Source organism: Pieris rapae, chromosome W, assembly GCF_905147795.1.
Source record: "Pieris rapae chromosome W, ilPieRapa1.1, whole genome shotgun sequence".
Taxonomy (NCBI): Eukaryota; Metazoa; Arthropoda; class Insecta; order Lepidoptera; family Pieridae; genus Pieris; species Pieris rapae.
The window spans coordinates 2127102-2140290 of NC_059533.1; positions in this window are offsets into that span (position 1 = coordinate 2127102).

The following is a 13189-nucleotide window of genomic DNA, read 5'->3' on the forward strand; positions in this document are numbered from 1 at the left end:
ACGGAAATTGAAACCAAAGAAACTGAAGAGACCTATATTAAATTTGAAAAACATTAAGAAAGAAAAAGGAACACAAGTCACTAATAAAAAAAGAAAGATAAACAGGAAATCTAACAAAGATAAGAAACTAGACGCTAAAGAAAATTGGTTGTGCAAACTATATAACGAAGATCGTAAAGAAAATATGACCCAATGCATAACATGCAAAGGATGGGTACATGATTTATATGCAGATCTTGAAATGAAAACCAAAAATTACATTTGTGATATATGCATTTAAAAAAATGATAATTGCTCGTTTAAAGATATAAGATAAGACAGTAGTACAATATTCCGTTAGCTTTTTAACTATCGGTATAATTTAAATAAGATTAAGATTTTATTGAATGTAAAAAATATTATTAGTATTATAAAGTGTTTTTCATTAACAATACAAGTAACGAACATGTAAGCAAGCGTCGTTTTATCTCAGAAATAAGTGTATTCTTAAATTCCGTCATTCCTAAGACTTAGCAGAGATTCTTTATGTCCCTCAAATCCTTGAGTGGAGGGATAATGTGAAAAAATCCGGCAGCCGGCCATATTGGGTGGAGAAATTTAAAGATATGCAAATGGCTCGGAAAACTGCCATAATTGAATGAACGAGGCCATTGTGTAGCTTTATCTAGAATGTATTGACATAAAATAAATGGAATTGGAACTATTTTAGTATTCAATGTACAGCAAGAGACGAGCATAGACGAGAAATGTAACATCAAAATATACATTCAGAAATTCATATACTTTAAAGAATTTGTGTGACGGTTTATTACAATATCAATGTAATATTGTTGGATAGTCAACGGAAATTGAATAATTAAACCTAGTCCGGAAATGTTACTTCGTCATTAATTATGGGGATTAGGACAGCTATACAAAAAAAGGCTTATAGGATTCATGCGGTTTTTATTAAATAATTAGGAGAAACACACATTACATAATTTTCGGATAAAAACACTTAGTAGATTAATAAAAATCTAATCTGTTATGTCATTACTTAGTATGGCCCCTCCCCCCTGCCACCTTTGCGACGGAGACAGTAGAATAGGATGGTTATCCCTAAAATTGTAATAATAAAAAAATGACACAAAGTCCATTGTTTTATATAAAATGATAATATGTCATTAATTGTCAATAAAGGAAAGGTTACCGGCCAGTGTTTTTCAAGTTGGTTTACTTAGTCGAGTAGTTTAACTGACTGACTGAGAAGCACTTGTAATTTTCAAGACACTACAATATCTTTGATAAAATGAACTGTTTATTAAAATCAGTAGAGTTTTGTAGTTCAATGCTACATAAGATACAAATGAATTGATGAAATGGTCAAATGGCCCTGAATTATTCCAATCGAATTCCAGTTTGCAGTGAAAATGTGTAGTTACTAATAGAATTTTAAGTGAAATAAAATAGAGATATACTATTACGTCGAGTAAAAAGCTTGATAAGGCTTACTGAGGTATTAAAGGCTCGTATTCGCCACGTCAGCATAAAGAAATTGCGGAAACCGCATTCTCGCTTCGGTGACTAAAACAAATGACCTTAATATTTATTTATTTATTTATATAGTACTCCAACAGCTAACACAAAATACATATAATAACAAACAAATACACCAAGAACATAGCCACAAACGGAATACATGATACATTATAATAAAAAGATTTAAAAAAGGGAACAAATAAACAAGGTATTTAATACAATTAACTGATTAAATTTAATTAATTAAACCTAAATTGATTGTGTTGTGTAATGGTGTGTGTGTGTGTACGTAATGGTGTGTATGTGGGTCGTGCTTATGATGTATATGATTTTGCGCTATGCATCTTAATACATGTTTTAACCACATTCCGCGATAACCTAAACAAATCAATGTCTAAATAGTGGTCATTGTATGTCCGAGCAGCGCGATATAAAACTGAGTTTTTAGCGTAATTTGTATTCATGTGAGGAACATGAAACAATGTACGAGTTCGAGTTTTATAAACAGGAACTAGGAAAGGCAATTTATCCAGAAGTGAGCTGCAGTCAATTTTATTTGAGATAATGTCATGTATATATATATTGTTACGAGCTAGGGGATCGGATAGAAAACGCCGTCGAATTATTCAAGGGTTTATTTCAATAAAATCTATGAGGAATTCGTGTACACTAATATCTGGAAATTACGCACAGAAAAGCACTAATAACACACACAAGAAAACACTGTCACTAATCACTTAAATCACTCAGTACTTTATCACTGGTATCGCACTTGTTCGCACTTTTTCTCTTCGCTGTTTATCGCTTGGAATCGCATTCAAAACTGAACTGAGTGGTCGCGTTTTGGCTCGCTTATATATCCCTGGGAAGAATCTCGAACGATGTTTCCGATGTTTACGAGAACTTTCTAGGCGGGAGCGCTATTGAGTAGCGATCGCCTAATTCTAGAACGCGCGTACTTGCTATCTCTTTCGCACACTGCTACGTGTACGACGTTCTAGAGTTCTCGGTCTAGCTTCGAGAAGGTTCTTATCTTTTCTCTCTTTCGTGTATCAAAAAATGCTTGTCCCACACCTAGAAAATTCGTTCTAGAATATTCCTTCATCAAAGGGGTATAACCAGGCCTGAAAACGCCTGAAAACGGGTCTGCTGAAAAGTGTACCATTCGTCTATACGTGTTCTGAAACCGACTGAAAAAATGTTTCAGCCTCCTGAAAACTACGGCAACATTATGTAAATTTCGATTTTCTAATATGTGATTGACCCTCTCCTGAAACGGTTATAAATCATATTTCAGCCTGCTGAAAAGTTCTCTAAGTAGTGGTAAAATCTAAAAACATTGCAGTTGACCCGTCTTCGTAACACTACCCTCTCCTTAGACATGCTCGTCCCGAGCATCATCACTTCCTTTCATCATTATCCTTTTCCATCGCGACCGAATCTGCGAATCCTTATCGCCTGCACAAGCTTTACATTTCTTGATCCAGTCTTCTACATCTTCACGATAATTAATCCAGTAAAATATTTCTTTAATCTTCCTAAGAGTTTCTTTTACTCCTAAATGTCCACTAGACAATTCAATATGACACATTTCTAGTATGTCGCGAACCTTGGATCTTGGCACCACTAACTGCAAATGATCGCCTTGAGCATTTTTCAATTTGCGACATAACACTCCATTATGTAGAACTAAACTGTCCCATTCAGCCCAGTAACTCTTAGTAGTGTTACTTGTAGATGCAACTTTACTCCATTGTGGCTTGACAGCTGAAGATTTCATCCAATCCAGAATTGTTTTAATGTCACAATCCTCTTGCTGTGCTATCTGCATCAATCTACCACCGAAATCTGAACGAATGGTATCTGTTCTAAGCATCCTCACATGACCATCCCTTCCGTCCTGTTTGGTGACTTTTTCACTTGGCCTTTGAGACGCATCATCTGAACACCTTCTTAGCTCTCTATCATGGGTCGATAACAAATCAGAAAATTTCTTTAATTGTTCCTCTGCCTTTGCTAGATGTATTGACAAGGCTTCCTCATAGTTATCCGGAACTGTTCGAACTGCGTTCAACTCTTGTTGTTTACTAGCCTGTCCGTTCACATCGATTACTCTACACATGTCATAACCACAATTTGAAGAGTTGCCTTTAAAGGAGACTTCCTGTTCTCCACACTTGAATATCCCTTTTTCCAAATCTATCTTACATTTGTAAAACTTCATAAAGTCTAATCCGATTATACAGTCATCCACTATGTCGGCAAGAACAACCTTGTGTCTGTAAAAACGTTCACCAATCTTGAAGGTCGCGATACCTTCTCCCCGATCGGCTATGCGTTGACCCGTAGCTGTAACAAGATGTGCAATTCCTCTAGAAGGGCTTCTAGAAAATGTCTTCAGAAGTTGGTGTCTGATTACTGTTCGTGAAGCTCCAGTATCAAGTGTCACATCACACTTAGTTCCATTGACTTCTCCGTCGATGACTAAGGTATTTCCACGTCTAGCCTTTACATCCCCTCGGAAGTCTTTCTTAGGGCACGAAAACCTCATGTGCCCTACTTCCCCACAGATGTAACAGGTTGGCCCACGTTGACCAGTAGCTCTTTCCGTAACAGCTCTAATGCGGTAAGGTTGAGGATCTTTCTGAATCGCCTCTACCTCCAACGCATGGGCTAGAGCGTCCTTCAGGTTCTTGTGGTGACCAAGGTTCACTCTCAGCCTGACTTCACGATCTCTTATTCCATCCATGAAGGTTTGCACTAATATCTTGTCTGCTACATCTGGTAAGGATGCGTAAGCTTTCCTTACCAGCTTCTCAATTTCCAGACCCCATTCTTGCAAGCTCTCACTTGGTCGCTGCATTCTCTCCCGTAATTGAGCCCTGTAGACTGGCTCTAAATGTGAGTCTCCATAACGTGCCTCCAGCGCATCCAGCAGTCGCGTTAGCGTCACATCTCCTGTCATAACTTCCAACACGTCCAGGGCTTCACCTCGCAACCCCAACATAAGGGCAGCCACAGCCTGATTATCTTTCCAACCGTTTATCTTGCATAAAGCCTCAAACTGTACCTTGTAGGCGTCCCAAGAAGAAGAACCATTAAAAGTAGGTGCTTCCAGCGTTCCAGATGATTCCACAAATCCAGACATCTTAAGGCACTGAACCTCCCTTTCTAAATCAATTAAGCGTTTCTCCTGTTCGGAACACCTACTGTCCAGGTTTTCAAACTTTGATATTAGAGTCTCCGTTTTCTTTGTCTGCATCTCCGCATCTGCTGCAGACACTGTCACGAACTTCTCTTGATTCTCCCTTGGAGTAATTGGCATTTTTCTATCCCCAATTCTGACACCAAAATGTTACGAGCTAGGGGATCGGATAGAAAACGCCGTCGAATTATTCAAGGGTTTATTTCAATAAAATCTATGAGGAATTCGTGTACACTAATATCTGGAAATTACGCACAGAAAAGCACTAATAACACACACAAGAAAACACTGTCACTAATCACTTAAATCACTCAGTACTTTATCACTGGTATCGCACTTGTTCGCACTTTTTCTCTTCGCTGTTTATCGCTTGGAATCGCATTCAAAACTGAACTGAGTGGTCGCGTTTTGGCTCGCTTATATATCCCTGGGAAGAATCTCGAACGATGTTTCCGATGTTTACGAGAACTTTCTAGGCGGGAGCGCTATTGAGTAGCGATCGCCTAATTCTAGAACGCGCGTACTTGCTATCTCTTTCGCACACTGCTACGTGTACGACGTTCTAGAGTTCTCGGTCTAGCTTCGAGAAGGTTCTTATCTTTTCTCTCTTTCGTGTATCAAAAAATGCTTGTCCCACACCTAGAAAATTCGTTCTAGAATATTCCTTCATCAAAGGGGTATAACCAGGCCTGAAAACGCCTGAAAACGGGTCTGCTGAAAGTGTACCATTCGTCTATACGTGTTCTGAAACCGACTGAAAAAATGTTTCAGCCTCCTGAAAACTACGGCAACATTATGTAAATTTCGATTTTCTAATATGTGATTGACCCTCTCCTGAAACGGTTATAAATCATATTTCAGCCTGCTGAAAAGTTCTCTAAGTAGTGGTAAAATCTAAAAACATTGCAGTTGACCCGTCTTCGTAACAATATATTACATAATATATCATATATATGGTAGTATTATATCATATTGTTTTCGTCTAAATTCCAGGGTATTAATATTAAAATAATCACACGCGTCTCTATACGTATTAAATTTATTAAAAGTCTTATAGGAAATAAATTTAATAAAGTTTTTTTGGATTTTTTCGATTTTGTCAATGTGTGCAGAGTAACTAGGTGACCAAACCGAGCAGCCATATTCGAGGATACTTCTTACGTATGTATAGTATAGCACTTTCATACATTCAAGATCATGAAAATGTTCACTGACACGTCTTACAAAGCCAAGCTGCTTATAGGCTTTGTCAACAATTGTGTCAATATGGTTATTGTACGTCATTTTATAGTCCAGCCTTATACCTAAATCACGAACAGAATCTACTTCTTTAACGGGTTTGTTATTGATATTATAAAAAAAGTTAATTTTGTTTTTTTTTCTGGTGAACGTTATCTTCACACATTTTGAAGTATTAACCGATATTCGATTTTGTCTATAATAGTTACAAAGGTTGTTCAAGTCAGCCTGGATTTTGTGACAGTCTTCTTCTTTGTTTATTTTTATTTTATTTTATTTTATTTATTTAAGTATTCCTACAGCTAATACATTAAACAATAACCAAACAATTACATTACACACAAAAGCCAAAACGGAATACACATATAAACAGGAACATAACAGTTTTACAAAGCACAGAATCGAGATCGGTAAATCAAAACATATATTCAACATGAAACAACAAACAAAGCCATTATTGGTAAAAGTTACCTGAATTTTTAAAAATATTTTTTTAAGAATTTTTTAGTCACATTAAATATATCGATTTGCTGGTAATTTATGTTGTAATCTGTAGGTATGCGATACATAACCGAGTTTCGTAAATAGTTGGTCTTAGAACGAGGAATCTCGAATAATTGGATTTGCCTTGTATTGAGTGATGAAGGGGTCTTAAATAGTAAAAGCGATAACAAGTCAGGGCAGTCAATAAAACCATTGCAAATAGCATGTAAAAATATAAGGTCGCATTGTTTACGTCTACATTCAAGGGATTCAATACCAAAGTACTTGCAGGAATCCAAGTAGCTTAAACTTTTGGAAATCCTTAAAACTTAAAAACTTAAGGAACTTTTTTTCAATGTTTTCTATTTTTTTTAAAAATGAAAAATATTTTATTTCTTCAAAAACGGTACAAAAAAACATTCCATGGTTGCGACCCTCAATTAAGTGTAAAAACACCTGTGTTAGAAGGCCACGCTCTTCCATAGCAAAAAGATTTTCGTACCATAGGTATATTTATAAGCAAACTTGTAAACAAGAATGTAGTTGTGATTTCTGTGATTCATGAAATGAAAGAAATGTGTGGTGAGTGTGTGTGTGTGTGTGTATTTGTGTGTGTGTGTGTGTGTGTGTGTGTGTGTGTGTGTGTGTGTGGGTAACAGTGCGGTGCGTGCAGCTTTATCTAGGGTACATCAAAAGATCCTCAATTTGAATTAATTTGAAATTTTTTAGGCGTGAAGTGATGCAATAGGTTTATCCTATTGTACTCGCGTTTCGTTCGGTGAGTGAGACTCCCGTAGCCCATCCCCCCCCCCTTCCCCAGAGTATGACGGTGCAGTTTAAAGAAAGATTACCCCAGGGGGGTACCACACGTGGAGAATCCCCCTCTGGGCGTCCATCATCGGAACAATCAGTATCCGGTGGTGGATGCACAGGCTGCCCTTCGTATTCTGGGGTGGGCAAAAACTGCGCTCTAAACAAAACATCCAGTTCTAGTTTTAGGTTTCGATCTCGGGGCAAACGGAAGAATTCGCCGAAGGCAACCCCTTCCACGCTCACAGTGGACTTCACCAATGTTAGGGGGCTCAACTCAAACCTAAACGCGGTTCACTTTCACCTTGAATCTGCGAAGCCGGCCTTATTCTTCCTCACTGAGACTCAGATATCCTCCCCGGCTGATACTTCTTACCTCTCCTACCCGGGGTACAAATTGGAACATTCATTTGTGCCGCGGGCGGGAGTTTGCGTGTACGTCAGAGAGGATATCTGTTCTCGTCGCCTTGGGACGCTTGAAGGAAGGGACCTATCTAACCTCTGGCTCCGCATAGACTGCGATGACCATCCGCGATTCTATGCGTGCCTGTATAGGTCCCATAGCGGAAATGACGAAACTGACCGACTCATCGAGCACATCCAAATGGCTACAGATTCCCTGCTTGAAAGGGTTCCTACCGCCGAAATCGTGATACTTGGCGATTTTAACGCCCACCATGCCGATTGGCTCGGCTCTGAAACCACCGATCACGCGGGAAGATCCTTTCACGACTTTGCTTTAGCCTACGACCTGACACAAATGGTCCCTGCGATTACGCGAATACCAGATGTGGACGGTCATAAACCCTCTTTGTTGGACCTTCTGCTGACTTCGCATCCGGAGAACTATCAGGTCTCCGTTGACCCGCCATTGGGTTCATCGGATCATTGTGTGGTCCGGAGTACTGTGCCATCTACGCGCCCTTCGCGGTCGCGCTTTTTGGGTTTTCGCCGTATTTGGCACTACAAGTCAGCAGATTGGGACGGGATGCGGTCTTTCTTTGCGTCCTACCCTTGGGGGCCTATTTGCTTTTCGTCTGAAGCTCCAGATTCCGTCGCTGCCTCTGTCGCCGAAGTGGTTCTGCAGGGAATGGAACTCTTTATTCCTTTTTCTGCGGTGCCGATCGGTGGCAAGTCTCAGCCCTGGTTTAAGCGTTCTTGCAAGACAGCCTCGCGTCGAAAGCGAGAATGCTTTAAGGCATGGGCAGAAGCGGCGAAATCTCGTGATGCTAATACCAGCGAACTCAAAAAAGCATATAACTCAGCCTCCAGGTCCTTCAAACGGGAAATCACTAAAGCAAAGTCAGAGCACATTGCCAGATTTGGCGAGAGATTGGCCCAACTCCCTTCGGGGACTCGAGCCTTCTGGTCTCTAGCCAAAGCTGTCCAAGGGAATTTTTGTCAGCCCTCCATTCCACCATTGCACAGGGAGGATGACTCGCTGGCCCACACTGCGAAGGAGAAGGCCGACCTTTTAGGCTGTCTCTTCGCGTCCAACTCGACTTTGGATGACCGAGGGAGATCACCACCGAGCATTTCACGGTGTGATTCTTCGATGCCGGAAGTTACATTCCGGCAACGTGCTGTCCGTAAAGCATTATCTTCCTTGGACATACATAAGTCGAGCGGGCCGGATGGTATTCCTCCAATTGTGCTGCGTACTTGTGCTCCTGAGTTGGCTCCGGTCTTAACGCGCCTTTTCCGGTACCTGTACTCGCTTGGCACTGTCCCGGAGTGCTGGAAGATCGCATCGATACATCCGATCCCTAAAAAAGGCGATCGCTCCGATCCGTCCAACTATCGCCCAATAGCGATAACCTCCTTGTTCTCCAAAATAATGGAATCCATTATTAATTGCCAGCTCCTGGAGTATCTGGAGGGCCACCAGCTGATAAGTGACTCTCAGTACGGCTTTCGTCGAGGTCGTTCGGCTGGTGACCTTCTTGTATACCTTACGCATAGATGGGCGGAGGCAATTGAGTCCAAGGGGGAGGCTCTAGCGGTTAGTTTGGACATAGCGAAAGCCTTCGATCGGGTGTGGCACAGAGCACTGCTCTCGAAGCTTCCAGCCTATGGGCTTCCCGAGAAATTATGCGATTGGATCTCCAGCTTTCTGGCCGATCGGAGCATCAAGGTCGTCATCGACGGAGCATGTTCCGACCTTAAACCCGTGAACGCTGGGGTCCCACAAGGCTGTGTTTTATCCCCGACCCTGTTTCTTCTGCATATCAATGATATGTTGCAACTTAGCAACATTCACTGCTATGCGGATGACAGCACTGGGGACACTCTTTACACTGGCCGGGCAAGTATTTCTCGGGCAGATGTCGATGAGTACCGGAACAAACTTGTGTCTGAAGTAGAAACCCTACTACGTGGAGTCTCTGACTGGGGCAGACTAAACCTAGTCCAATTTAACCCCAAAAAGACACAAGTTTGCGCGTTTTCCGCTAAAAAAACACCCTTTGTCGCTACTCCTCTTTTCGAAAACACTCTCCTTAAAGCCACAGCCAGCATCGGAATACTTGGCGTTGACATATCGAACGACGTTCAGTTTCGCGGTCACTTGGAGGGAAAGGCAAAATTAGCCTCCAAAAAGCTCGGTGTGCTCAGCAGGGCGAGACGGTACTTCACTCCGGGCCACCGCTTGCAACTATATAAAGCGCAAATTCGGCCCCACATGGAGTACTGTTCCCACCTTTGGGCGGGTGCTCCCCAGTACCAGCTTCTTCCACTTGACCGTATTCAACGAAGAGCGGTTCGAATCGTTGACGACCAAAATCTCTCCAAGCGGCTTGATCCTTTGGCGTTGCGTAGAGATGGGGGGTCTCTCTGCATCTTCTACCGCATTTACCATGGAGAGTGTTCAGAGGAGTTGTTCGGATTAATACCTGCAGCTGAGTTTCATCATCGGACGTCGAGGCAGAATACGAAATTCCACCCGTATCACCTCGACATCCGCCGTTCCACAACTGCGCGTTTTTCCAGGCAGTTTTTGCCGCGCACCACCACTCTGTGGAACCAGCTGCCAACTGAAGTATTTCCGAACCAATTCGACTTAGGGTCCTTCAAGAAAAGAGCGTACCAATTCTTAAAAGGCCGGCAACGCACTCGCGAGCCCTCTGGCATTGAGGGTGTCCATGGGCGGCGGTATCATTTAACATCAGGTGAGCCTCCTGCCCGTTTACCCCCTGTTCTATAAAAAAAAAAAAAAAAAAAATTTCAGCATAATCTAATGACTTTAACCATTCAGTCACCCTATGTTTAACATCATGTTTATTTAGCATGTAGATACTAAGCCTTCCATTTACCACTTTATATAGATGCTCTGCTTGTATTTTATATTGACGCCCAGCAAAACTGCTCGAAAAACTGGTCAACATGACAACTGCATCTTTTCTTCTTTTCAAAAGATGGGCGGGATCAGGAATAATGGAACTATGTTTTCTGAGTGTTGCATGAAGAACATATAGTTTTCTAATCGACAACAGGTCACAATCTTTATACAATTTCTCAGTGGAGTACAGTCTAGGTTTAAAGTAGGCAACTTTTAGAAGAGCCCTCTGTGATCTTTCTACATCCAAAAACTTGGTTCTTGCGGCACTGCCCCATACCGTAATACAATAAATTATGATTGATTGCGCAAGAGCCAAGTAAATTGAATTTAGCAGAAGCTTGGATGCCACGTGCCGTAGGTTTTTAAAGATCCAGATAAGTTTCCTTACTCTATTACCTATTGCCTCAAGATGTACATACCACGTTAAGTGCTGATCTAAGTCTGTATGTATTTCTTGTAACTGGGGGACCAAACAGTGCTTGCATATTCTAGTGTACTCCTAACAAAAGCAAAGTATAGTAACATTTTATACAATTTATGTTATTGAAAGATTTGCATACACGTTTGACGAAGCCAAGTTGTTTATATGCTTTTTCTGTTATATTATCTACATGATTAGAGAAACACATTTTATCATCTATTAGTATCCCCAAGTCTCTAACTAAATTCACTTCTTTAATTGTTGTATCTCTTAATTTATAACAAAATTGTATTTTCTTATGTTTGCGAGTAAAAGTAATTTTACTACATTTTCCAATATTCAAAGAAAGTTATTTTTTTCTGTAATAGTTTTCCAATCTACTAAGATCCTGTTGAAGCTGAACACAGTTATCCATAGATTTAATTTTTAGAAATATTTTTTTGTCGTCTGCAAACATGAGAAATTGTGAATACTTGAAACAACTTTTTATATCATATAGATAAGCGTTGAATAACAACGGACCCAGTATGGACCCTTGAGGTACACCAGATGTCACATTTATAAATGTGCTCTTATGCCCCCCCGTAACTACCGCCTGCCTTCTATTGGTTACATATGATTTGATCCACCTGTATAGATCTCCACGAATTCCTAGCGCTAATAACTTATGGAGGAGAATGACATGATCGACCCGATCGAAAGCTTTTTCGAAGTCCGTATAAATAGCATCTACTTGTTCTCCTTCGTCCATTCCCTTTAATATATACTCGGTAAAAACAGTCAGGTTGCTGACAGTTGACCGATTTTTCGTAAAACCATGCTGCTGTTGTGGTAGTTGTCTTAGGATAAGGGGACTTAACGTTTTACTAACTAATTTTTCAAATAATTTGCCAAATGAATTTAGAATCGAAATTGGTCGATAATGTTCTATTTTATTTCTAGATCCTTTTTTGTGGATTGGAACAATGTGGGCTTCTTTCCATTTGGATGGGAAACTACAAAAAATATTAAGCGACTGATTAAATATATTTGTCAAAGGTTTTGAGAGTTGTCTATAGCATTTTTGTACAAAAATTGAAGGTATTCCATCGCTGCCTGAACCTCTATTAATATTTAAAGATTTAAACTCTCTACAGACTTCATCCTCAGTTAGTACTACTTTGTTGCATATGTCGTCAGATTCAGGAAGGTGTTGAAGATTGTAATTAACATCTGGGGCTTGGAAAACGCTTCTAAAAAACTTGTTGAACCCTTCGCAAGCTTCTGCTTCAGTGTAGTACACTTCATCTCCGAGAATCATTGTGCTGGGGTAGCCTGGGCTGCATTTGCGTTTATTTCTCAGATATGACCACAAAGCTTTGGGATCCTTACTCAAATTATTTTGGATACTCTTCTCAAACATATCTTGTTAAACTGAACGCATCCACTTAATATTATGTAGTCTGTATCAGTCAATGTAATCTGTATCTGTCAATGTAGTCTGTTATAATAAATATATCGCCCCTGTCTGTTCCAAGATATTGAGCGGTTCGCACCATTGTCTAACTCAGCTGTTTTATTTATTTCTCTTTACTAAATTCCTACTCTAAAATAGTTTGTAACAGGTTATGGGCCCAGACGCCCGGATAGAAATAGGGAAGTAGGATTTATAAAGTGATAGGCATCACGTTGATGCAAATTGATTTCGTGATACGTCGCGACGTCATTAACTTTTCAGCTTACAATGGCGGACCCCCGTTTTGCTCAAATTGATCGTTTGGCGGGCCGTGATAATTATCCTACATGGAGTTTCGCGGTGAAAACCTTTTTAGAGCATGAAGATTTGTGGAAATGTGTCGAGACATCGGGCATGGCTTTTACGAAGACCGAAGATACGAAGGCAAGGTCAAAAATAGTCCTTCTAGTTGACCCTATGAACTATGTTCATATCCAGGATGCCACCACGGCTAAGGAGGTATGGGATAACCTGAGAAAGGCTTTTGATGACTCCGGCTTGTTGAGGAAGGTAGGTCTTCTGCGAGAACTAATTACAACAGATCTGGAAAGTTGTGGTAGTGTTGAGAACTATGTCAACAAAATCATCACATGTGCACACAAGCTTCGTAATATAAAATTCATTGTAGATGATGAGTGGCTCGGCACATTATTATTAGCCGGGTTACCAGAGTCATATAGT